General features: G+C 59.5%; 1 long non-coding RNA gene across 1 annotated transcript in view; it reads left to right on the top strand.

The window, feature by feature from the left end:
- The first annotated feature begins 21448 nt into the window (after nt 1–21448).
- LOC125158768 (uncharacterized) overlaps nt 21449–26270 on the top strand; it is a 100101-nt gene continuing 95279 nt past the window's right edge. Inside the window, exon 1 of the long non-coding RNA XR_007149482.1 lies at nt 21449–21659. This is a non-coding gene — a long non-coding RNA (uncharacterized LOC125158768). The remainder of the gene's footprint in view (nt 21660–26270) is intronic.

The raw sequence follows: 26270 nt of genomic DNA on the forward strand, positions 1-26270 counted from the left end.
TCCACAGAGAGACACTTGGGGAAGAGCAGGCGTGGAACCGTGTGCTGCGTCGCGGCTGCCCGTGCCCGTGGCCCGCATCCAGTCCTCACGGCCGCGGGTCAGTGTCGGCACCAGCCACGTCCCACTGCTGAGGAGGGAGGCTCACGGGGAAGGACCCACGTGCTGCTTCCCTGAGTTTGCAAGAGCCGGTCAGGACCCTGGTGATGCGCGGCCCCCCAGGGCTGCCCTGCTCCCGTCTGCCTCGCCCGCCTCCGCGTCGCGGGAGCGGCGTTGGGCCGTGTTGCGGGTAGCCCGTCAGCGCTGGTCAGAGGCACGAACGAATGAAGGAATGAATGAAACGGCACAGCGGGAACCTGAAACCTCGTCTCCTTGCGACCCGTGCGCTGGCTTCTCCCACCGTGACTCCCCCCGCACAAGGACCGGCGGACGAGTCCTTCTGGGAGGTTTTATGAGGATGGGAGGGACACGAGCAGTGCCACGAAGAGGCACGAATTCTGTGGGCGCGGTGAAAATGTGGATTCTGACGAGCGGGTCTGGGGGGGCCTGCGATGCCGCGCCCCTCGCGGTGATGCCCGTGCTGCTGGCTCACAGGCGGCGCTGCGAAGGGTGTGGGTGACGAGGGCGTCCAGGGTTGGGGACGATGCCGGTGGGAAGTGTGTGCCCGGCGGGGGGGGGGGGGGCACACCACGGCCCTGAGCTCAGGTGTTTTTAACGTGGCTTTATTGAGATAAAACTCACCTACCGTTCAATCTGTTTGAAGGCACAGTTCAGTTTTCGGTGTGTTCACGGCGTTGTGCGAATACCACCCGTGGTTCATTTTAGAACATTTTCGTCACCCCAGAAGGAAACCCCGTGCCCAGTGTCTGTCACCCCCGATTCCCCTCCCGCAGCCCCTGCGAACCGCGAATCTCCCTCTGTCTCGTTTCACATAAATGGGACCGCGCACCATCGGCCTGTGGCGACCGGCTCCCTTCCGTCGGCCTCACGTTTCCATGGCCCGTGAGGGCTTCATCCGGGTGCGGGTCCGACCCCAGCACACGGCGCGGGCGCCGTTTACCTGTTAGTTCGCTGGACGCTTCTGTTTCCGGGTTTGGGCTGGGGTGAATAATGCTGCCCCGGTCGCGTGGACACGTGTCTTCATTTCTCTCGGGCGCACGTCCGTCTAGGAGCAGAGCTGCAGGGTCACGTGGTGACCGTGTCCCGTGTTTGGAGGGGACGTCCCCTCCTTTCCGTCCCCACCGGCACCGAGTGAGGGTTCTGATTCCCCGTCCGACAGACACGACCGTCTGCCCTTCGACAGGAGCCGCTGTAACGAGTCGGAAGCGTCTCTCGCGGTTTTGGTTTGCATTTCCCGGTCGCTAATGGTGGGGGGTCTTTCCCCTGCGCCCGTGTAAACGTCTCCTTCGTCTTTTTCATCGGGGACTCGCGGGATTTCTTCATACGCTATGAATACAAGTCCCCTGTCGGGGAGGTGATTTGCAAGTATTTTCTCTCATTCTGTGTCCTTTCGCTTTCTTGATGGTGTCCAAAATGTGGCATTTTGACCCGGTACAACGTGCGTATTTTAAAAACCTTTTCTCCCTTAGCTTTTTAAATTTTTTTTTTCAACGTTTATTTATTTTTTGGGGGGACAGAGAGAGACAGAGCATGAACGGGGGAGGGGCAGAGAGAGAGGGAGACACAGAATCGGAAACAGGCTCCAGGCTCCGAGCCATCAGCCCAGAGCCCGACGCGGGGCTCGAACTCACGGACAGCGAGATCGTGACCTGGCTGAAGTCGGACGCTCAACCGACTGTGCCACCCAGGCGCCCCTCGCTTAGCTTTTGATGTCACGTCTGAGAGAGACCGCTGCCCAACCCAGGCTCGCGACGGTTTGCGACCTCACTTTCCGAGGCCTGCGCTTGAGCTCTCGTGTGTAGGTCTCAGAGCCTCGTTGAGTTCATCTTTGCTGTTCTGCGCGCCCCCCCCCCCGCCGCCCCCCGCTTCATTCTCCGGCACGTGGGTGTCCCACCGTCAGCTCCACCTGCCGAAGAGACCGTCCTTCCCCCACCGAGCAGCCGTGGCATCCTCGTCGAGAATCAGGTTGCGCGTAGGTGCGAGGGCTCAGGGGGCAGATTCTCGCAGTCGGGGCAAAGACGAAGGCCTGCGTCGTCCCGCCGTCGTGAGGGCTCCGTGGCATAGTCGGCGAGAGGAGGGCGCGGGGGCCGGCGGAGGCTCGGGGAGGCTGTGCCCCCGCGGAGCACGCTGCTGCAGAGGCGCGGCCGAGCCGAGGCTCCCGCAGCCGTGTCGTTGCCAACACGACCTGGCCCGCGCACCGCCAACCTGGCGGGCAAGGATGGAAAGAATGACTCCGTCCTTTCACGGAGAGGGACGATGATCTCAGGTGAGGGGCCGGGATTTGGAACCAGATGTCCGTGGTAACAAAGACTCGGGGAAAACGTGGCCCCGGCGCTGTTTCCAGGGCGGCCGCTTCACCCCTGCTTTCCCCCGGGCCCGGCAGCCGCAGGAGGCGTTTCTTCCCCGCGCGGGGCTGGCCCGGCCTCCAGGCTTCCCGAATCGCTCCAGGCGGCCGGCCGGGGGCTGACGCCAAGACCCCCCACCCCACGGGCCTCCCCGGCAGTTTCCCAAAGGCCCGGCGTTCGGAATCCTTCCCGCCAGAATGTTCCGTGCTCCTGCTGGGTTCTGCGGGCCGCCTCCTGGCGCGAAGTGGGCGCCGTGTCTTGTCACGCGGGGACCTCGTGCAGCTGGCTCAGGGAGGACCCGCTCGCCGCTGCTTCGCACGCTCCAGGAACGTTGTCGGTGCCACGTCCGACTTCCTGTGCGAGATCCCGACGAGGGTTACTCTCCCGTCTCAGCGGTGGCTCACGGGGCGGCCGTCCCTTGTCCCCGTGGTCCCCCACCACTCCCACCGAGAGCCGGTGCTGTACCCTCGGGGGCGGGCAGTGCCCATCTCTCAGGGGCTCCCGAGGCCTCAAAACCACACCGGGCAGACCCTCTCGGGAGCCAAAACTGCCACGGCGGGTAGGCGCTGCCAGGAGGGGCTGATTTGGTCCACCGCGGGGCCGGCGAAGCGATGCCCGGGCCCTCCCTCTGGGCCGCCCTCCTCGACCGGAGGCCCCCCCAGTGCTGCTGCAGAGGTCTCGTCCGCCCCCACCTTCTGAGACACCGCCCCCTCCAGCCCCTGCGTCGTATCCCCTGGTTCTCTGTCGTCACGAGGCGACTGTGCATCCCCACGAGGGCAGGGACGGCCAGCCTGCTCACTGCGGAGCGCCGGCAGCCGTGGGCACTCGGGGGGCCTTGCCGAAAGCTGGTCAGGGTGAGGTCCGGCCCCTCGGACCCAGGTTTTCCCGCTCATTCTCCCTCCCTCCCTCCGCCAGCACCGACTTTTCTCGCATCTCCCTCACCTGCTTAGAGAGGCGCCTGGCTCCTCCTGCCTCCAGGATAACACGCAAGACTTCCTGTTGTCTCTCCCCCAGCCTGTCTCCATCCCTAGGAGCCAGTCCTGCCACACGTCCAGGGGTTCTGTCCCCCACTCCCCTGCAGGTGCCCCCCTCCTGCCCTGCCCGGAGGAGGACCCCAGAGCCGGCATCCTGGTCCCTGGTCCTCAGACCGCCTCGGGCAGCATGGGCTGGAGCTGAGGGAGAGGACGCCTCGCGGGGGCACCGCGGCTGCGGAGATCTGTGGGAAGGAGGGGGACAGCACTGCCTGCACGTGCCCGGCAGTGCCTGGCCTTCGGGTGGCCCTGGGCTGGCCATCCTCGTCACCCTGGCACGTGGAAGGGGCATGGGCTTGTCCGCGCCTGTGCCCGGAGCCCCTGGTGGACGGGCGTGCTCAGTGTGCTGGGGCCCTCGCACGAGGAGGAGCGGAGGACCGTCTGGATGGCCGTGGAATCGCGGCGGGGACCGGGGGAGGGCCGGGGGGGGGAAGAGCAGTGTGGGGGGGGAAGCAGCAGGGGCCCGTGGTGGGGAGAGCAGCGGGGAGAGGGTAGGGCTGGGAGAGGGAGTGTGGCAGGGCGGGGGGGGGGGGGGGGAGGGGGGGAGAGGGGTGCGGGGGGGAGGGAGCTGGGGGGGTGGGTAAGGCCTGGGGAGGGGGTGGGGGAATGGGGGGGACGCAGGGGGAGGGAGCGCGGTGGGTGGGGGGCGGGGGAGGGAGCACGGCTTCCCCCCACGTGACTCTGGCGCCCAGAACAGCTTCTGAAGCGGGAGCAGCCGCTGAGCCTGTGTCAGGACTTCGATTTCCTTCGAACTCGAGCTGTGTTTTGTCAAAACCTCTAAATATTTAACCTAACGGGCTTATCATAATTGAAAGTTATTTGCCATATTCTAGGGGAGGTTCTAAGTTTCCTGTTGTGCAAGAGCTTTGTCTTCGTAGACATGCGGCCGGTGGGCTCCGTGCCGTGTCGCGGGTGGTGGGGGCCGGGCTGTTGTCCCCCGGAGCCAGGACGGCCCCCCTGCTCCCCCAGCCCCTGTGTGATGGTGGCGGGGCCGTGCCCCTGGGGTTCTGCCCCCACTGCGGCCTGGGCCACCTTGGGTAACACGTTTTCCTTCTTCGTGACTCCGTTTCCTCAAGCGTGCCTTCTTGGTGTTTCCCGCGTCCGACGTGGATGGTTTTGCGTGGCAGCCTCCAGACGCCTTAGATCCCATAGAGAGGGACTCAGGTTCCGTTCTTTCTAGCACCGCGTTTGTGACCAGGCGCGAGTCTCGGTGGGGTGGTGACTAGTTTTCTTAGCTCTCCCTCGTCTCCCTTTTACACAAACACAACAAACATCAGGCCCCAAGACTGGTGGGTAGGAGAATCCAGCTAGAACGTAAGGATGTTAAAAGTGGATTTATATTTTTAAAGATTTTTTTAATGTTTGTTTTTTGAGAGAGAGAGAGAGAGAGAGAGAGAGAGACAGAGCGCAAGCGGGGGAGGAACGGAGAGGGAAGGAGACACAGAATGTGAAGCAGGCTCCAGGCTCCGAGCTGTCAGCACAGAGCCCGACGCGGGGCTTGAACCCACCAACTGTGAGATCGCGACCTGAGCCGAAGTCAGATGCTTAACTGACTGAGCCCCCCAGGCGCCCCAAAAATGAATTGATTTTTAAGGCGCGGAGCCTGCTGCCCTGCCAGCCTCTGGTTCCCTGACACCGTGCTGTCCCCCTGAGCACCGGGGACGTGCCCGAGGGACGCACGGAGCCCGCAGGCCGCCAGCCGACAGGGGCAGTGGGGAGGATGGGAAGCAGAAGGGCTCTCGTTGATTCGACTTAAAAGTTCAACGGTGAAGGTACAGTGATTTATTTTTGCATTGATGACACCAGTTCAGATGTTGGTGGAGCACGCATCGGGGTGAAGACAGTATTTTTGCTAAACTGAGCGTCCGCGGGCAGAAATCCGCACGGGATGGGCGTGCTGCCCGCCGGCGGTGGTCATGTGGGACCTTCTCCCAGTCCCGCGGGCAGCCCAGGTGGTCACAGTGTGTCCCTATTCCGTCCAGTAACTGGACCACAAAACCTGTGTGGTGAAGGCTGGATTAAGAGACAAAACCCCACAGGCGGTCCAGGCTTCTGTCTTCGGCCTGACATCAGTCTCGCATCAAAGAGGCCCAGCACCGCATGGCATTGCTTCGTAAATGAGTCCTTTACGTTTTGGTTGCATTTTATTCCAATCCACCGGAAACGTCAAAGTTTTCCACGAATGTAGCGCCAGAAAGCTGCCCTTCCGTGGAGCTTTCGGCGCGGCTCAGTTATCGCCGAGAAAGCGTGCTCACAGAAGGCGCCGGAATGCTTTTCCGAAAAGGAAGGGGGGCTGCAGACGGAGGCCGGCCGGGTGAGCCCCGCGCCCTGACGCCACTTTGGAAGGATCTTCTGACGAAGGCCACATTCACACCGGATGCATTTATGTTCCGTACCCAACTGGAATGTTACAGACACAGTCTAGACTTCAAAGCATTTGCATTTGGTGAAACATTCAGAAGGATCCGCGGGACAACTTGTTTGACGAGTTTGGGTCTATGAAATATTTGCTGCCCGGTTCTCTGCGTGCAGATCAGACGCGCCGCCCACCCTGACGTCCAGACGTCTCGCGTGGAGAAGGCAGCCTGGAGGAAAGCCCGGAGCTTGCCGGCCGGCGCCCACAGCGGGGCAGGCTCCCAGGGCAGCAGCGCGTTTACAGACAGGCTCGGTCGGGGGCGTCCGCCACTTTGCAGCCACCGGTCGCAAAGTACAGCCCTGAGAAGGTTGAGGATGATAAGGACTCGGATAAACAGTGAAGAAAGTGTTGGAGCCAGATGTGCTTGAAAACCAGAGTGCGCGAATGTGCAACCAGAGTAACTATCCCAGTGGCCATTTTACACATCGACGTAATCAGTACAAAGAAGTTTGTAACGTTTTGCTTTACTGTGCACAGTAATAGACTTGGAATAGTTTGTCCTGGTAATAGATTTTATTTTTTTATTTAAAAATTTTTTTTCGTGTTTATTTTTGAGAGAGTGAGAGAGACAGAGAGAGAGAGAGAGACAGAGAGAGACAGAGCATGAGCGGGGGAGGGGCAGAGAGAAAGGGAGACACAGAATCTGAGGCAGGATCCAGGCTCTGAGCCGGCAGCACAGAGCCCGATGCGGGGCTCGAACTCACAAACTGCGAGATCATGACCTGAGCGAAAGTCATCGCTCAACCGACTGAGCCACCCAGGCAGCCTAATTATTATTTATTTCCTTTTTAAAAATGTTTTTAACGTTTTTTCATTTTTGAGAGACAGACAGAGACAGAGTGCGCGTGGGGGAGGGGCAGAGAGAGAGGGAGACACAGAAGCCGAAGCCGGCTCCAGGCTCTGAGCCATCAGCACAGAGCCTGATGCAGGACTCAGATTCATGAACCATGAGATCATGACTTGAGCTGAAGTTGGACGCTTAACCAACGGAGCCACCCAGGCGCCCCTGTGCTGATAAGAGATTTTAAATAGAACTGTTTCGTAGGGACAGAAGTAAAGAAAATAAAAATGCCAGACAATAATTTGATATTTCAAAAAAGTAGATACTTTAAAACATGTTTAGCACTCATTTTTACTGTGAGCAGTGTCTTGGTTTGCTTGATGAGTCACAGTGTCACCCGGATGGTATCACACAACGTCCCCTCTGCGCCATCAGTATCGTGTTCCCTTTGGTTTTCCGTGCTCCTTGAGAATACACGTCACCTTCCTTGTTTTTGTATTCATTATTAACTTAATCCAACTGTCTGAAGATATTTAGTGCCTACTCTCTGCCGGATTTTGTAGCTTCATAAGCCCCGAGTATAGTAAAGGTGTAGTAATGTAAGACTCTTTAAAGTTGGGGGCACCTGGGTGACTCAGTCGGTTAAACATCCGTCTCTTGGTTTTGGCTCAGGTCACGATCTCACGGTTCGTGAGTTCGAGTCCCACATCAGGCTCCATGCTATCAGTGCAGAGCCTGCTTGGGATTCCCTCTCTCTCTCCCTCTCTCTCTCTCTCTCTCTGGCCCTCCCCCGCTTTTACTCTCTCTCTCTCAAAACAAACAAACTTAAAAAAAAAGTTGGATGGATGATGAATGGGGGGATGGATGGATGGCCAGGTGGATGTGTGTGCAAATGGATGGATGGATGGATGGATGGATGGATGGATGGATGGGTAGGTGTTTGGATGAGTGGATGGATGGATGGATGGGGGATGGATGGATGGATGGATGGATGGGTAGGTGTTTGGATGAGTGGATGGATGGATGGATGGCCAGATGGATGGATGGGGGATGGATGGATGGATGGATAATTGACGGGATGGGTGGGTGGATGAATGGGCAGATCAATGGATAGAGTGTGGATTACACTTGGTCATTCATAAGACCGTCACTGATACTTTGGTTGTGAGTTTTGTTTCTTTCTGAGTCTGAAGCACATTATCCTGGTTCATTACGACACAACCTCCCTGTTGACCAGATCATTTTACGCTGTGTCATAGCTCTGTGAGTTCCTGGTCATCAGAGTAAGTAGGTGAGAAACCAGGACTAGACTAAGTTGGTATAAATCTTGCAAACCGTTGGTGGAGTTTGGGTTTCCAGATGGTGGTGTTCAGAATCTGTTTTTGATGGGACGGTGCACTTTCCCATTAGAGGTTGCGACTGGCCAAGGACCCCTTCGGTGAGGCAGGGTCACGTTCTGCACCAGGTGTGGTTTCCAGGTGGCTGGCAGATGGGATCCACTGTACCTATGGTCCCGAGGGAGGGTAGAACCAACGTGGACCAGGACCTTGTGTCACGGAGCAATCCGGGACCATACCCATCCACTGAAATCCTGCCCATGGGAGGAACTCCCCCAAGAGGCCACCCACCGCCTCTCCTTTTAGAACACACCTCCGCCTGCTCTGAGCTCTCCCAGCCCTTGGCTCACACTGCCCCCAGGTGACCATGGCTTGTCTTCTACATCCTGGTCCCTACGAGCCTGCAGCTTGCCGTTCCCCGATGCTCGTTGAAAGTAATCGGATGCGGGGGTCGCTGCCAGGATCTGCTGCCCTCTCCTGTTTCCTGCTTCCGTGAGGTGCTTATTCAGGAGGCCGACGTTCAGAAGCTTCAGAAGGTCAGGGCTTTGAGCTGTCTAACTGAGTCCGGTCTCAGCCAGATTCCTGGTGTTTGGAGGGGAAACGGCTGCTAAGAATCGCGGGTGCTGCGGAGTGCCGCCGCGTGCGAACCCTAGAAGGGGCACGATCACCACTCTTCAGTTTCAGTTGGGGGACCCGAGGCATAGAGAGGTGAGGAAGCTGACCCACGGCCCACAGCTGGTTCATGGCACGATCAGGGTCCAGAGCAGACGGGCCGGGCCGCCCGCGGGCCCGTGTTCCCTTTCCCAGCATTTTATTGTAAAAAGTCCAACACGCAGGAGAGTTAAAACAACCTTGCGGCGAACGCCCACATGCCCGCATCTCATTCCACCGTTCACGTGAACTGCATTCACGTCGTCCGTCTCCACCCGTCTCTCGTCCCTCTGTCCGTCCGTGAATCCGTCTTTTTTTGGTGTGCATTTCAAAAAGCATTTGCTGACACTGGTAGGTTTCACCCCAAACCCTTGAGCTCCCATTTCACCGACTGGAGTTCGATATTCATGTTTTTGCGTGAAATTTCCATGCCATGAAATACACGCACCTTAGGTTTACTGTTTGCCGAGTTTCAACAAAAGCAAACGCCTGTGGAACCCGTCCCCGTATCAAGACTTGGAACCGTCCCATCGACAGTCTCCATACTTCTTAATAAGTCTACCCCCCGTCCCTCGGGGGAACCACAGCCCTGGTGTTTTCATCATAGATTAGTTCTGCTTGTTCCAGAATTCTACGTAAACCAGAGTCAGCATTTTTAACCGCTAGTCCACACCGCCATGTGATGAGGGGTTTTCCAAGGGCTGGCTGTGGGGCCCCGACAGATCTTTCCTTTCTCTGAGCGTCAGCCGGGGTTCTCCTCGCTTCTCTGGCGAAGCGGAGCCAACAGGCCATCTACTGTCTGTCTATCCCTGTCTGTCCGTCATCTATCCATGTTATCTCTCTCTCTCTTGCTATCTACCTACGAAGCACCTCTTTTTTTATCGTCTATCGACATCTGTCTGTCTCCTTTCCCTGCAGGGAGAAAGAGATTGATTTTTTTTTTTTTTTGAGATTTATCTTAATTTTAACGACTGTGGGCTGGCAAGTCTGAAGTCTGTAGGGCGGGTCAACAGGCCGGAGACGCTGGCTAGATGTCTGCTACGGTCACGAGGCAGAATTGTTTCTTCTCTGGGAAAGCTCCGTTTTTGCTCCTCAGAACATCAACTGGTTGGAGGAGGCCCTCCCACCGTGGGAAGACTGACCCCTGTTACTCAGAGCCAGCTGACCACACGCTCCCCGAATCTACCGAGTACCTTCGTGGTAACGTCGCCTCTGGCGTCTGGCCAAACGGCTGGGCACCCCGGCTTCCCCAGCCGACACGTGAAATTGACCTTCACGCTGGCTGTGGGAAGGCGGGGTCCCCACGCGGAGGCGGGACCTCAGCGGCCGTCAGGGGGAGCCCGAGCGGGCCGGGCTGCTGACAGCACAGCTGTCGTGCACCGAGAAGGTTCTGTGCGCCGCTCTCCACAATGAGGATGATGCACTCCTCCCCATAGATGATCTGATCGTGTTTTAATGAGAATAATATTTGCTGCGAGGAAGGATGAATCCAGCCATGTTTTTATGGCAGCCAGATGTCTTCAACCATTTACCCCCTCCCAGGATTAGGAGTCTGGCAAAACCTGTAATGCAGCCGCCCCCTGCTCCCCTCCCCCCCCAAGATCCCTTCCCCCGGCCCCGCCACCCCCCTTACTGTCAAGCCCATGGGTGTTTCCAGGGAAATGTGGGCCACGTGTAGCTGATTCATTTACACGTTGCTCATCAAAATACAGCTTTGTCAGAGCTAATTGGCGGCCGGGTAGCCTTTCAAGTCCTTTTTGTAAGTCTCTCACCATCCCTGTCGTTTCGGCCAAGTGTTACCAGAGCCTCTGTCCGCAGCTCAGAAGCTCTGGCATCTGAGCGGGCACCAAACTTGGCCGAACGGTTTCTGCTGATTTTCGGCGGAGCAAAGCCCGCAGCTGGGAAAGACGAGACTCCAGACGTAGTTAACTGTTTTCTCCCCTTAACGTTTTTCAGGCTCACAACACGCTCTGGGCGGAGCGTGCGGGACCCAGCCGCCGCTGTGACAGGTAGGGCTCTGCCCCTGGGTCCCGGGCCGCTCTGGGATGGCTCCGCGTGTGACCGAGTTGCCTCGCGCGGGTCTCTCTTTGACAGGCTGTTTGCTTTCGCCAGAGAACGGGGCAGGGAAGTCGTGTCTGTTTCTTTGCTCTGGAGCTTAGCTCGCTCTTTGATGTGCTCCCACAGTCCCTTTCCGTGAACACCTGCTGGGTGACGCGCTCTGGAGACAGGGCTGGGCGGCAGCCGTGACGGCGGCTCGTGTGCGTCCCTCCGGAGGGACCGACCCGGGGTGCGGAGGCCCCGCGCGGCCTGAGAGGGAAGCGCCGGGCGGGGGGAGGGGGGTGGGGACACGGTGTGCTGACACCATCGTGTGGGAGGAGGGACAGGAGGTGGGGGAGGTCACGCACGTCCCCGCTGCGTGAGGGAGCTTGAGATGTCGACCGGGCTGCGGCAGGTGTCAGACTGGGTCCAGTTTTGCTGCTGTTTCAGTCCAGTTCGCAGGGAGGTGATGGACTCCGGTAGAACTCGGGTCTGCGACCTGCCACGTGTGCACGCGGTGTAACCCTCCCGGCCAGTATGCCACCCGCTCTCCGCAGTCGGCTCCTCCCTCCCGCCAGACCCCTGCAGCCCCTGCTGGACCCCTGCGACCCCGGTGCACTCCATGAGACCCCCACAGACCCCCCCCTCCCCCCCCCCCGCGTGACCCCTGAAGTCTCCACCAGATCCCCAGGATTCCTGATACACCCCCGCGGACTCCACCGACCCCCACAGACCCCGCCACACTTCACCGCCTCACACAGGCCCCTGCTGGCCCCAGCAGCCTCCATCCGATTTCTGGCACCGGAGGTCAGTGCTCCCTTTTCCGGAACGTCACTGAGGTGCAGGGACCCACGATGGGACCCTGCGCGGCTGTGTCCCCTCCCGCCACCCTGCGCCTGAGGGTCTGCTCCCTTTGCGGCCGATGGCACTCCCCGATGCGGACGCCCGGTGCTGGCTTGTCCGTCCGGGTTGGGGGGGCCGCTGGCCGGGTCCACTTCTGCACCGTCGAGCATGGAGCCCCTGGGAGCCCTTGTGCCAGCCGGGTGGGCCTCGGACCCCCGGCTCCCCGTGTGGTCACGTTACGGGCCGCTGCCGGACGTCTTCGGAGGTGGCCGCGGCGCGAGGCTCGGCCACGCGGGACAGGTGGAGCCCCAGCGCCCGGCGGCCTCCGGTTCTGCGGGGTCAGCGTCGCTGACCTGGGCCATCCTGGCGGGTGTGCCATGGTCCCTCCCGGGGGCTCGGATTGGCGCTTCTCTCACGACTAACATGTTGAGCATCTTTCCGTGGGCTCCACCGGCGGCCTCTTTATTACGGGTGCGGAGGGGGGAGCGTTGGGCCAGGGGCCGGCGGGGGGCCGAGCCCGGGTCTCAGCTGCCGACTCGCTGTGTGATCTCGGGCAAGTTCCTCGGCCTCCCTGAGCCTCACCCCCCGCAGCTATTTGCGTCGGGGCTGCTGTGAGGCCGAGTAGCGGGTGGCAGAGCACTTGCCCGTTGGTCGCGAGGTCGTTGTGCGGTCGCCGTCGTGGGCCGCGAGGCGCTGCGCCGGAGTCTTGCTGTCACTCCCCCTGCCTCGGTTCTGCCGCTGGACGTGGCGGCGCCCCCTTCCTTACTCACGTCCCCGTCACAGTCACGGCGGCAAGGTGTCAAGGTGTTGACTTCGGCTGTGGCTGCGGAAATCTGGGTAGCGGGCTGCTTTCAGTACAGGTCTGTTTTGTTTCCTGGGGCAAGGGGGTGGGGGGAACTGATACATGAGGGCCTGTTCTTTCTGGAAGTCTATTCCCCATCAGGATCCTCCAGTTCTCACCCCCCCCCCCCCCCCCGCCCCAGCTTCCCTGCCGCCCCTGCCCCGCACACACGCTGGCCTGGGCAACGCAGGCAAGACCACGTTCCGACTTTCTCAGGCCACGAGCCTTGACACCATCCTGGACACCCCTCCGTCCCGCCCACATTCCGGCGTCAGCAGGTCCTGTGGCTCCGCTTTCAGGGTGGGTCCAGCACCCCAACGACGAGGGTGACCGCCTCATCGCACGCACTCGGGCGGCCCCTCCTCTCCCACCTGGCCCGATGCCGTGCCTCGCGGACGGGTCTGCCCGGTCCCCCCGCCCGGGCCTGCAGTCCGTTCTCCAGAGAGCGGGCGGCCAGAGGTCTCCCGTGTCCCTCGTCCCCAACCCCCGTCCACACCCCTCCCGCCTGTGACCTTCTGCCCAGGCCACCCCCACCGGCTCCGTCAAAGGCCTCCTCCTCAGACCCCCGCCGCCCTCGGCACCCCCCACCTGCTTTGTTCGCCTCACGGCACGGGCGGGCAGCTGACAGGTTGTGCCCGTGTTTCGGGTCTGTCCTGCCTCTCAGGTGTCGACCCCGTGCCGCGGGGGTTCCCTGCCCTCGTTCCCTGCCCGTCCAGGCCCCCTGTGCTTGATGTGCGCAGGGCCCGGGGCACCTGTTGAGGGAGCACGCTGGGAATGGACTTGTGGATCCCCCCGGACTTGGTGACGGTAACGGCCGAGAGCTGTAGGGCTCCTCTCGCGAAGATCAGGCTCAGGAGGTAAATTACTTTTCCGGAACCACCGAGGAGTCGGGAGGTGGTTCCCGCAGGTCACGTTCATCCAGTCACGGCAGGGCGTACGTGGGTCGTTCTTGAGCGCGGGGGTGTGGGAAGAAGGTATTAAGTCCGGATCTCTGAATACCCCGGGGCCTGCCGACGGGCCCCTCAGGAAGGCGTGCACACAGGAGGCAGCTGTTGCATACACGCCTCCCAGACGTCAACCTCTGCGGTCCTTGCTCTTGGGTTGACGGTTTTTCTGGAGTGCCCCCCGCCCACGTTCCAGCTGAGGATGAGGAAGAGGGCGAGCCGGGCCCCAAACCCCAGCAGGGAGTGGGGGAGAGGCGTGTGTGGTCTTGGGGCCCGGCATGCAGCCTGCAGTAACGGGTGATCGACTGACTGATGGGTTGAGGCGGCTGGCGCTCGCCTTGCGTTGTGCCCTGGATCCCCGTCAGAACGGAACCCCTGCCTGCGCCAGGCCAGAGAAGGGCCCCTGACCCCACGCTCCCGCTGCTGGGGATTCCTGGGCTCTTCACTCCCTAAGCTACCGGAAGGTTCTCTTTCTGAACCAGCATTTTCCCAGCAGTGCCCCCCAACACGGCCGTACGCACAGAAGTTGCAGGCTCGTAGGCTTTGCTCTTGGACGTGCGGACCCTCCACCCTCTCAGCCTGTGCAGTCACCTTCCATCTGAAGGCGCCTCCTCCGCCGGTCCCTCTGGGTTTGCCCCTTCTGTTCCTTTGCTTGCATCTCGGTTTTGCTCAGGGGCAGAGAAAAGTGGCACACATCGTCGGTCAGATTTAACCAGAGCTGTAGACTTGTTTCCAAAGTTTCCAATTCTGAGAGAAGCTCAGTTAGTCATTATTATGACTTTAACGCCTCTCAAACAATTGCTGGTCTCTTTCTTAATGAAGGAAGAGGAAGCCGCAGGAAGCAGGGGTATCTAACCGGAATTTACGCATAGTGTGTCGTTTTCATTGTATCTGTCTTCGTGGATTCCTTGGTTTGTTTTTTTTTAAAAGCAAATGATACTGATTCCCCATTGGTGGTAGTGACAAAAATTTCTCTTTAAGATAAATTTAGATGTTTCAGAAAGAAGTTGATTTTGAGGAAACACGGTAAGGGAAGAATGAGGTAGGTATTATCGAGATTTGGCAAATGTCATCGGAGGGGTACATAAATGATTGGTGTTTGGGAGACCCTCAAATAGCAGGAAATGCTCTGAGCTTCTGCTGGGCAGACCTGAACTCCGACCCTGGCTTCCCCTGTCATGGTGGTGGACCCCACCACCCATTACGGATCATTCGGGGAATTCGGTATGATGTCGATACGGATTCCTTACCTGGGAGCACCTAGAGGGGTGTGGAACACGTTTTGGAGATCGCTGTCCTAGGAGCTCGGTGACAAGTACCCGCCCCTAACTGTGCCACCCCGGCCCCTGCCCACCTGGCACACCCAGCAGCCCCCAAGGCAGAGACCTGCCATTAATTCCTCCAGGCTTACGATAGCTGCTTCCAACATACATACCGAATAGTGATACCAATAGCCTTAACCCCTGTCGCCAGGCACGGTATCTCCATCGTCTCTAATCAATATTGTCCTCAAACGTCAGCCTGGGGAAAATGCTCATAGTCTGTGGTTAAATAAGGACGTTGCAGAGAGTTTATAAATTGCCGTAAAGTCCACAGCTGCCCTACCTTGGGGAGAAATGCCCTTTATCCTGAAATTATGTCCTTTTCGTTATTTGATGAAATGATCATGTTAGCAGGGGGTAATAGATTTTTAGGGTTTTGGGTTAAAATGTGGAAATAACAAATTATCAACCTGACATTGAACCAAAAAACTCATCTGAAAATTTTACTGCTTTGGGGGCATCTGCTTCTGGCCGGTCTGGAGCAACTGGAACAGGCTTACTTCCCACTACATTTTCACCCAGAAAAAGGGGCGAGGTCGACAGAGCACGGCCTCGCACATCGGGAGGCAGATGGTGTGAGGAGGGAAGCACACAAGGGTCCCGTGACTGCACCAGCCCCTCAGGAGGGCAATGAAATAGAGGCGGCAGGCTCACCAAGTGGGGAGCCTGGGGTTCGGGGAGGCCAAATCAGCAAGACCTGAGGGCAGGGGACCGGGGGCCTGTAGAGGGACTCCACAGCGTAGTCCCGAGTGCACATGTGTGGGGAGGAGGCGCCCGGAGGGGCAGGCAGAACAATCCTGGGAGCTCGCACAGGACTGGCTAGTTTGTGTTTACGGCAGGCAGAGTGGGAAGGACCTTCTAAGACGCTGGCATTGGGCGGAATCTCAGAAGAGTACTCTCTGCATGATGGTGGTAAATTAGCTCTCACCGAAGTCTGCTCTGGACCCACCCTAACAGCATTGAAAAGCAGATCTCAGGAGGATATGACCGACTCCAAACAACCGGACTGCACACCTGAGTAAAATCCATCACTCTTTAAAAGAACACAACAAAAGCCAGAAAGCAACCACGGACACGGGCGATGTCTGGCATTCAATCAAAAATAACCAGGCATGGAAAAAAAAGCAGAAAATTAAGACCCATAATCAGGGAGAACATGAACCAACAGAAAGAGACCCAGAAGCGGCAGAGGTGATGGAATTAACAGACAAGGTTAATACAGCTGTTGGAAATATGCCCCACGTGTTCAGGAAGGAAGAGAAATACGTAATGAGAAATGAAAGATATAAAAAAGTTACAAATGGAGCTCTAAGAGATGAAAACTTAATATTCGAAATGAAAAATGTGCTGGATGCGACTCACAGCAGATAAACACCGTGGAATTAAAGATCAGTGGGTTTGAAGCTATAAAAGTGATCCAAAACAAACCAGAGAGAAAAAAGACTGAAAAACAAAATAACAGAAGCCTGGTGCCCCGTGGGGTAACATCCAGTCCTCCAGCCCATGTGTAACTGGGGTTCTGGAAAGAGGAGAGAGAGAAGCAGGGACAGAGAATGTTTTGAAAAAATAATGGCCAGAAATTTTTTGAATTTACTGGAAACCATAAACCCACAGATCTAATGAGCAAAATAAACCCCATGTAGAATAAACATTGAGAAAGCACATGAAGGCACGTGATAAACAAATTGCTGAAACCCGGTGATAAAACAGAAACAGCCAGAAGCAGCTGATAAAAACAGCACTGTGGATGCCCGAGCAGAGCTGTGAGGGACAGCAGACCTCCTGCCAGGAACCATGCCACCCGGAACACGATGGGGCGACGTCTTCAGTGTGTTAAAAAGGGGGGAAACTGTCAACTAAGATTTCACTGCCCAGTAAAAATGTGGTTCAGAATTGGAGACAAAGTGAACACTGTTCAGACGAGCAAAACCCAGTAGAATTCATTGTCAGCGTATCCACCCGATAAGAAACGTGAGAGACGTTCTTCCCGCGGAAGAACGGTCCCCGATGGAAACAGCCCCACGCCTAATAATTGCACAGGTGACCGGAAAATGTGGTTTTCTCGTTTTTCTATCTCTTGAAATGATAATTTGCTGTCCAAAGCAGAAATAATACCAACGCATTTTGGGGTTCACATTCTACGTGGAAGTACCATCCCCGATGATAACAGCACGAGGGACGGGAGGGGGACATGGGAGTGTGTTGTCCTCACACCGTGTGTGACGAGGCGTAACAAGATGTGGAGGCAAACTGTGATGCGTTTCACACGTACGTCGTAACCTCCAGAGCACCCACTGAAAATAAAACGTGAAGCCATAGCTGATAAGCCCATGGTGCGGAGAAGGGAGAATCATTAAAATACGTCCCTCGCTGAACCCACAAGAAGCCATGACCGTGGGAGCAAGAAAACAAGGAAGGGACAGGAGAACAGAAGCCAGATCACGGGGGCGGTTTTAAAGCGGCTCGCCCCGATAATTACGTTAGTGTCAACCGTCTAACGCTCAGAGCGGACACAGACCGCGAGACGGGACAACGTGGGGACCCCCAGGAAGCGCTGCCTGCGAGACGTGCGGCTTCACGAGGAGGGCACACGTAGGTTGGAAAAGACAAACCATCTAAACCAACCAGCACGAAGCCGGAGGGGCTGTGTCAGTGCCGGAGTAGATGTCGCATCAAGGAAAGTTTCCAGGGATAAAGAAGTCGATTCTCGGCATAAAGGGGCCAGTCTGCATAGAAGACACGAATGCTAAACGTGTGGGTCCTTAGTAACAGCTTCAAGTGTGAAAAGGAAGCCTCAAGAGCGTTGTGGGGAGACAGGGAGAAATGCACGTTTTTAGCCAGAGGCTTCCACACGTGTGCCCTGCAGGGTCGTAGCTGGGCAGGGGGGGGTCCACAGCCAGGGCAGGTGGGGAGGTACCAGGAAGAACACGGAAGTGGCTCGTGCAGCGGTGGGGCCGACCAAGCAAGCCTGATGGCAGGGGTGCAGGCACAGATACAGCCAGCACTGTTATTCATAGGAAGACAGTCTTTCCCCGCAGAAGCGTCGGCCTGCCTTTCAGGGTCCTCCGACGGGGTCCGGCGGGCCCACGCAGGCTCCTCCCCCTTACGTGAAGCCAGCTAATTAGGGACTCGATCCCATCTGCAAACCCCCTTCCCAGCAGCGCCTAGACACGCGTCTGGCCGCCCGACTCAGGCTGTCGCCCAGCACGGCCAGCACAGCAGCCCTGGCCCAGCAGCTAGAGGACAGGCGGACAGAAGATCGGTGGCGACACAGGAGATTCAAAACACGTTACCAATTAACTGTACCCAGCTGGCACCCCTAGAACATTCCAGCGCACGGCAGAGCGCACATGGAGCGTTCATCCGGATGGGCTGTATTCCGGACCATAAACCAGATCCCAATGAATGGAAGATTCGAACCATACAAACTGTGTTTTCCGACCAAGGGGGTTAATTGCAGAGAAGTCAGCAGACTTCTCCAAGACCAGGTCGCTAATAAGAGAGGAGGCCAGGGTTTGGACACAGGCTTTCTTCCCACTTCCTGTGCCCCTGGCTCCGGGCGAGCGAGCAGGTCTGTGCCCCGGGGATGGGACCCGGCTGGCACCGGGTGGCACCTGTGTCTTGTAAAATGCTCCACGTTGCTGGTGAGCGTGTGTTATTGGTGCCAGGCTGCGCAGTCGGTCGTCGAGCTCAGCGTCACACACGTCGTCAGAAGGGCCTCACGGGCTCCACCCCGGGTGCGTTTGTCTTTGCAGACAGACCCCCGGCATGCACTGACGTCGTGGGAGTTTCTCTGGAGGACCCAGAGAGGCGGCGGGGACAGCGTGATGGATTGGAGCTGGCTGGGGACCCTGTGTCCCTCCTGGAGGTCCAGAGGCACCCCCCAGACACTGCCAGAGTCGTCTCCGACGGAACGCGGGGTGGGGAGGCGGCGGCCGCCTGGGCCGGCGTGGAAGCCTTCACGAGCCACCTCCTCCCCCGTGAGATAACGGAAGAGGTCCTGCTCCAAGATGTCTTGACCTTGGAGCTCTAGCTGAGATGTGAAGGTGGGGACTCTTTCCCTGTTATCACTGAGTCTTTGTCCCTTGGCAGGCTTCCGGGATGCCTGTGGTAGGTAGTTCTGGGCCCCGTCCGTGCAAACACAATCCCATCATCCACCAAAACTCAAATGACCCAGCACATCGTCTCGCTTACTCATCTGCTTTTGCGGCAAGTTCGGGTAAAAAAGCGGCTGTGAAAAAAGACAATTAAATCCAAACCAGATGTTGCACGAAACACGTATGTGAACCCTAGATGACGAAGCGATGTGCCCACAAAGCCGCGGCGGGACGGGGACGTGGCCGTTCACGCATGGCACGCTGCGCTGAGGTCCGGCGCCAGGACCGCGTGAGCTTTTCCGAGGCCGCAGAAATCCCGAGGCCCAGGCGACGTACTTATCTGCTGATTGGCAGGTGATAATGCTTTATTGGAGCACAGACATTTCCGGAGTAATTTATCCCTTCACTCATCTGGTTGGGAAAGGGGAGCACTGCGGGGAGAGGGGGACGCGGAAGCGGGTTAAGGGGGCCGAGGTCGAACTCGTTTGCCAAACTACACAACTACAACGAAACGCTGAATTAATCACCGCAAATTAAGACACTGTTTACCGAGGGTTGGAGGGGTCCATCGCTTAGTAACTGTGGGGTTTCCTGTGTCCCTCCTGACCCCCCTCCCAGCCCCCGCTGCCCGCTGGCAAGCCGGCGTGTTTTTCTTGCCACGTGAGTCCGCTGGAATCGGGACTCGGGTTCTCTTGGGAGCAGCGTGTTCTGCGGTTACTCTGAGCGGGGACGGGGCGTCAGTTCTCCATCGCGGTGCTGAGCGTCCCCAGCGCGGCCACGGGGACACCCCAGGGGACCCCGCTCCTCTGGCCGACAGCCCCTGCGTGGGGCCTGGGGGCCTGTCTTCTGCTGCGCGAGGTTCTGTCTGTGTGGGCTGCAGCCCAGCGAGGTTCTGACCACGGTGGCCCCGACTTCTGAAAGCCCCCCCACCCGGCCTGTAACGGGCCCACGGATTCCACGGTATGTCCGCTTTCCTGGGAGGTTGGTGACTTTCCGATCCTTATTCCAGTGGTCACCCGCCCGCCCGCCCCGTTCTGCAAGACACGGAGCTGGAGAAGGGCGGGGGCCCTGCCCACAAGGGGTGCACAGGCAGGAAGGTTTGGGGGGGCCCTGGTAGCAGGGGCTCCGGGAAGCTGTGGGGTGGGGAGCAGCGCACTGCAGGATGGGGGCCCCCAAGGGGCTGGGATGCACGGGCTGCGTCTCGTGGACACCGGCCCAGGCGACTGGCCGTCCCTCCCCAAGGACACCAACGTACAACAGGACGGCCCTCGGTTCGCCACCAGAGCGTGGCGCCTGCTTTGGACTCTGTGTGTGTGTCTCTTTCTCTGCTCCTTCCCAGCTTGCACTGTGTCTCTCAGAAATAAATAAACGTTAAAAAAAAAAAAATTTGAAAAAAGAAAGTAAAAGGACAGAAAAATTGCGGCCTGAACACAGGCTATGAAGTGGCTGTCAGACGGGGATTACCAGACGGGAGGACGGACGTTTTGTGGCCCAAGCGTCGTTCTGCAGGGAGGTGTCACAGCTGCACGTGCACCGGCCCCACACCTGAGGCCTGAAGCTCCTGTCCGCCAGCTGTCGCGAGGCGGGGGGCAGGCAGCCCGGGGGCAGCAGGGTCCCGGCACAGCACCGTCCACGCGGACCTGCCAGACATCCACGGGACCGTCCTCCCCAAATCGGCGGAACGTGCCTTTTTTACAAGTGGGCACGGAACATCCGCCAACGGGCCACGTTCTGGGTCATAAAACGAATCTCAGCGAGTTTCAAAGAAATGAAATTCTGTGGCACGTGTTCCGTGGCCACAGCAGAGTCAGAGTGGAAATCCGGAGTATCTCCACCCACCCCGAAGACTGCCCGGGACCCCGCCTCGTCCCACTGTAACGGGCGCAGCGGAGGACGGAAGCCGCGAGAAGCCACAGGCGGGCGAGGGCCCCGGTGGTGGGCCCACGAAGAGTGGCCGAGTGGCAGAGAGGGTCTGAGTGGAGGCGTCAGTATTTTGCCGCAGAGGCTGGGACAGACGGAGGCTGCAAGTCAGTGTGTCTGTGCCCCAGTCCTGTGTGGACAGGGCGGGGGGGCCACGTGCGGGTCAGCCGGCCGTCCTTCCTGCCCACGGGAGGGAGAGCCCACGTCGCCTGCATCGACTCTGCGCCTCTGCTCCCCATCCTGGCTTCCCCGGGGCCCTTCTGGGTGGTTCCGTGGCCCCGTGGGTCCCCTGCCCGGCACCAGATCTCCCAGGGACACGGGGCGGGTGCCGCTGACTGATAAGTAGCACCTCGAGGGCCGCCTGCCGCTGGAAAACCTTCTGGAAAGTGGGAGGAACCAGCTATTTAACATTATTTCTGCCATGTCCCCAAAGATGCAGCCAAGGAGAAAGCTATTTTAGCAAGAGACTGGAAAGAAAAAGGCCATTTTTCTTGGCCGCGTGGTCTCAGTTTCCTCTGCTTCTGGCGATGGGTCTGTTTTCTCTCTCCTCGCTACGGGACGGCAGCACCGCCTGCGTCCGCCGACCCGTGGTCCTCCCGCCTCGGGCTGTGGGCGGTTGAGGTCGCCTCCGAAGCTTCCAGTAAAGCAGGCCTGCTCCGCGGCGACCCGGGGGCCGCGTGCGCGGGCCGTCCCGTCACGAGGGTGCTGGACCCTGGTCAGGAAGCATGCGCTGCTCACGGGCTTATTCAGGGGACACGGCCTCTCTCAGCCCCGTGGCTCCTGCCTGCCTCGGGCCGGGCTTGTGCGGAGACGCGTGCACGTAGGCGTGCGCGTGCACACGCGCGCACGGGCTCGCAGAAACATTCGCCCGCTCTGACCCACGCATACACGCGCTCGTGGGTGGCCGCCTGGGGAAAATGGGAGAAATGTCCTAAACGCTCGGATTAGCCATCACCCTCCACCAGTGGATGCCGTTGGTAATCGTTTCTGCGTATTCCTCATAAAACCGGATTCGAGAAGGGGGTGCGGCCTGGCCCAGTGGCCTTCCTTCTGGGACGGGCTCCCAACCCCAGGCCGCAGCGTTCAAGCGTGTCTTTTTCCGGTGGGACGCTGGATTTGTTAGAGGGTCTAGATCAGGTCCTGTTGATGGATGTCCACTGTTGGCCTTTTTCCCCCCTTATAAGTCGGCCGGTAACGGGAGGCCATCCCCGTAGCCAGAAGCCTCTGGACACCAGAGCTGCTCCCCCTGAGCCGGAGGATCTGGGCCGGCTACCCCTGCAGGCTCCCTCGCGGTGATGTGTTCAGGGGAAGGTGAGCCAGACTTGTAGCCGGAGAGTTGTCTTTGGCTCAGCGTCCTCACGAAGCATTTAGCCTTTTCTCCGAGAGACCAGCTGGGGCGAGGAGTCAGAAGACATCCCTAAAGATAAGTGCCAGCCGCGGTCCCCCCAGAAGGCCGCAGGGGCCCCCTTCCTCCTCACAGAAGTCAGCTCCGCCCAAGAGGCACCGGCTGCTGCCGGAATGTGCCAGCCGGGGCCCTGCCGCATGTGCTCAAGCCTCTTTGTGTGGGAAAAGTGTATGCAAAGTAACATAAACAGAGCTGCGGTTGGGCTGGGGGCTGCCGCCTGTGATTGAGTCGGGGTGGGTCCCAGACCGGCCGCTGCAAGACAGACCCTCGGGGAGACGCTGGACTCCGGACACTCGGCTCGACTCCCCGCTGCGGGGGGGGGGGGGGGGGGTGTTCTGGGGGCGGTGGGGTGTGGAGGTGCCCCGGCCAGAGGCGGGAGCCCGTGCGGACCCAGGATGCGATCGCTGGGAGGGCCAGGTGGGCTTGGCCCAGACGGGCCCTCCGAGCCGGGAGCCTCGGCTCTCGGCGGGGTCCCCGGAAGCCCGGCAGCGGCCTCCGCGCCCGCGCCCTGGGGGGACGCCGAGCCTGCCCCGACGCGTGGCTGCGGTCTTGTGTTCAGCCTGGGAACGCGCGTGTCAGCGCAGGAAGGACGATCCCCGAGTCTCCTCGGTGCAGCACCACCGTGTCTCTGTGATGAGGACGGTGCCGGGTGATGCCTCACTCTGTGGGACGACGCTGTCTGCGGTAACGTCTTCCCACCAAGGAACCGGCCACGCCGTCCCCCGCCCCGCGTTCATTTAGGGGATTTGGGACCCGGAGAAGGCTCTGTAAATTGAATCTCAGAAATGCTGAGAGCATCCCAAATGTGGTTTATAGAAACAGGCTGAAGTGGTCCAACTCAATGCCAGACTGCCTGCATTTTCTTACATCTGTGAAATCAAAACCAGACAATGCTTTATTAGAATGCAGTGCTCGATGCTATTTTTTTCCCATGGCGAATATAATCGGCCCCAACTTTTTTGTTTCTCTGCGTGTTTATCTTGGAGGGTCTCGAGTCCCGTGATGGATCCTTCCTCCTCCTCCAGAGCCACTGCCCAGCCCTTTCTCCCCGGCGGGGTCTGGGGAGGGGCCTGGCAGGCAAGCGGGGAGGGGGCCTGACCCTGACCCCCCTGCAGAGATCATGGCCTCCACCCTGCACCCGCCCCCCGCGGCCTCTCTCACACAGGCCCCTGGCTCCTGGGCTCACCCTTCTTCCTTCCGGGACCTGGCCCACTGGGGAATCTGGTCTGGCCCTAAGCGGATTCATGCTCCCTCTTTCCAAGCAAAGCCTGCTGTCCACCCTGCCCGGAGCGCCCTCCCTTCCTGCCCTGGGGGCTCCCACTCATCCTCCCCCACCCCGAGCCGCTCCCTCCCCCGAGCTCCCGTGACACTTTGCACATCCTGTGATTGTAGCATCCACATCGCGGGTGGCCGTCTGTTGTCTGTCTAGCGTGGACCTGGGACGCCACAGCTGTCGTCCTGAGGGCCGGCTCCCGGGGGCGCCTGAGCTGCCGTGTTGAGGATTCACGGAGCGTGTGACTCAGCAGGACAGGACATTCTTGTTTAATGATGTCATCGTGTGCAAGGGAAGAGGACATAGTCCAGACCCTGCGATGCTCAAAGTCGCTAGAGCATCCGAACCCGCTGGAGGGCTCGTTGAGCCTGGACTGGCGGCCCCTCTCCCCAAGCTTCTGCTTCCAGAGTTCTGGCTGGGATCCCAGGGGTTGTCGGTCCTGCTGGTCCCCAGGCTGGGGGGCACTGACCTGCGTCCCAGGCCGGCCGCCTCAGCGTCCCCTGGGGCCCTGCTAGAAAGGCAGAGCCTCACCCTGCATACGAATCTGATTTTAGAGACCCCTCGGGGGGCTGCTGTGTGTGTCAGAGGTGAGGAAACACTGGTTTCGACCCTGAGCTCCCTGGTGCGGGAATCACATACTGTTCATCCTGTGCCCTCTGCACGCGGAGGCCCCTCACACACACGTGTCGACTGAATGCTCGGTAAGCCGGGTGTCCCCCGACTTTCCCTTCGTTCCCAAGTTGTGTATGAAGTGTCCCCGCCGCGGGGAAGACGCTCTGTCAGAGATACTGGAAGGACACTGCTTACGGCTTGCGCGTGTTCAAGGACACGTAGCTTCAGCAAACACGCAGGCCTTTCTCGGGCCTTCCCGAGGGCGGCTCGGCCACCGTCATTTCTGAGGACAACAAAAATCTGAATGCCCTTCCCCAGCTAGTGCCAGAGGGAAGAGCTAGAAAGATAAACTCGGCCACGTTTGGGGGCCCGGACCCAGCAGCAGAGGGACGCAGAGGCCTCGGACGCCACGGTGTTTCTTTCCGGTTGAGTCTCTCGTGGCGCCACCTGGCCGCCGTCAGGGAGGGATGTTGGGACCTGTGGCCGCGATGCCCGCACGGCTCTGGGAACCCCTCTCTGGAAAGCACTGGGTATGTTTATGCATGCAACGTGCGTTGATCGTGCTCCTGCTGTGTACGGGGCCCTGGCCGGGGCTCAGGGGACCTGCCCTTCACAGAAGGCATTGCTCCCCGTGCTACTTGCCACTGTGGAAAAAGCCACAGGAATATTAGCCAGCCAGGATGGGACGTTCGAGAGCCCCATCTGCACCCCATGGCTGCCCCTCCCTTTCTGTCTCGTCTCCCCCTCTGATTCTTTGTGCTGGGAAGTAGGTTCTCATACGTGGGACTGCGGGCTTGGGAGCAGTGGGCGGGTGGGTCCCAATCGATATAAACAGCTAATCTGGATAAATCAGGCCCAAACCTTCCCGGTTTTCCGGGCATGTATTTTCGTGTGTTCTGGAACATTCTGAGCATCGTAGACTCATGGGAACAGGGAAAACGTTTGAAGGCTAATTTCCGATCGACGTTTTCTGGAGAAGAAAGGAGGAGCCCATGAGCACCGGCCACGCCAGGCCCAGTGCCTTCCGCTCTCCCACCTCGGCCCCTTCGCACCTGGCACCGCGCCAGGCCTCACCCCCTTCGTCACGCGCTTTGTGACATTAGCGGCAGCTCGCTGGACGAAGGAAGGCGGGAAGGAGGGGGTGCAGACACTGAGCTAGAGAAGTAAACTGGGGTGAGATCACACATACCCCATAACGTGCTTCTGAGATTAGTGCTTGGCCCGAGGGCAGTAGGGAGCCATTAGAGACTCTAGGCTGGGAGCAACCCAAGCACAACTGTGTGTTAGGAGCATCCCTGTCGGATGTGGTGGGGCTGAGCTGGAGGCTGAGGTGAGGCGGGTGCAGAACCCGGGGGAGGGGCGCCGCTGGCTTGAACTGGGGAAGCGTGGGTCTAAATGCACACACAGGATGATCGCTAATTGCTACAAAGTCACGCTTCCCGTTGACGCAGTGGTCGTGTTGGCTTCTTGTTGCCTCTGTAACAAAGGACCACAAACCAGGTGGAAGTTTATCCTCTTGTAGCCCGGATGCCAGCAGCCCCAAATCAAGGTGTGGGGTCTCCCAGCTCCTGGGGGCTCCCCGCACCTCCTGGCTGGTGGCCGCGTCCCTCGCGTCCCTCCAGCGTCTGCCTCCGTCCCTCAAGCACACTTGTGGTCACAGTGAGGGCCCACCCCGCCGCCGGGTAATCTCAGCTCCCGGGACCCGCCGGGCAGAGCCTTGGCCACGTCGGCAGCCCCTCTGGGGTGCAGGTTGGGACGGGGTATCTCTGGGGCTGTGGCTCAGCTGGGCTCACGCGGCCGGTACTCCGTCCGTGTGCCGGCTCACCGGCAGCTGGAAGCGGCTTCCACGGTCGGTGACTCAGCGGGACCTGGCCCCGGGAGCCCGTCGGGACCCACACCTCTGATCCTCTCAGCAGCCCGATGAAGGGCCGGGCAGCTGCACCCCTGCACGGGCAGCGGCGGGACAGGCTCCGGGGGGGCCCACGCGCCGCCCCACGTCGCCCAGCCAGAGGCGCGTCCACGCTGTGAGCGGGCCGGGGGCGGAGCGAGGCCCGGGGCTCACGGGCAGGGCAGTGGGGAGACGGGGCTGCCGGGAGGGGCGGTTGCAGAGAAGCCGGGCTACCCCTTGGCTGGGGAGGGGGGCCGGCAGAGAATCTGGGCCTCGAGCACAAACGGAAACGCTGACGGGGTGTCTGCTTCCGAGCTCAGGGGGCACGCGTGGTGGAGTGTTTCCAGCCCCGCTTCCTTCTCGAGAGGGCCCTGGCCTCGCGGCGGCAGCATGGCCTCTGGAAGCTTCCG

The sequence above is a fragment of the Prionailurus viverrinus genome, unplaced genomic scaffold (genome assembly GCF_022837055.1).
Source record: "Prionailurus viverrinus isolate Anna unplaced genomic scaffold, UM_Priviv_1.0 scaffold_38, whole genome shotgun sequence".
In the NCBI taxonomy this organism is placed as follows: domain Eukaryota; kingdom Metazoa; phylum Chordata; class Mammalia; order Carnivora; family Felidae; genus Prionailurus; species Prionailurus viverrinus.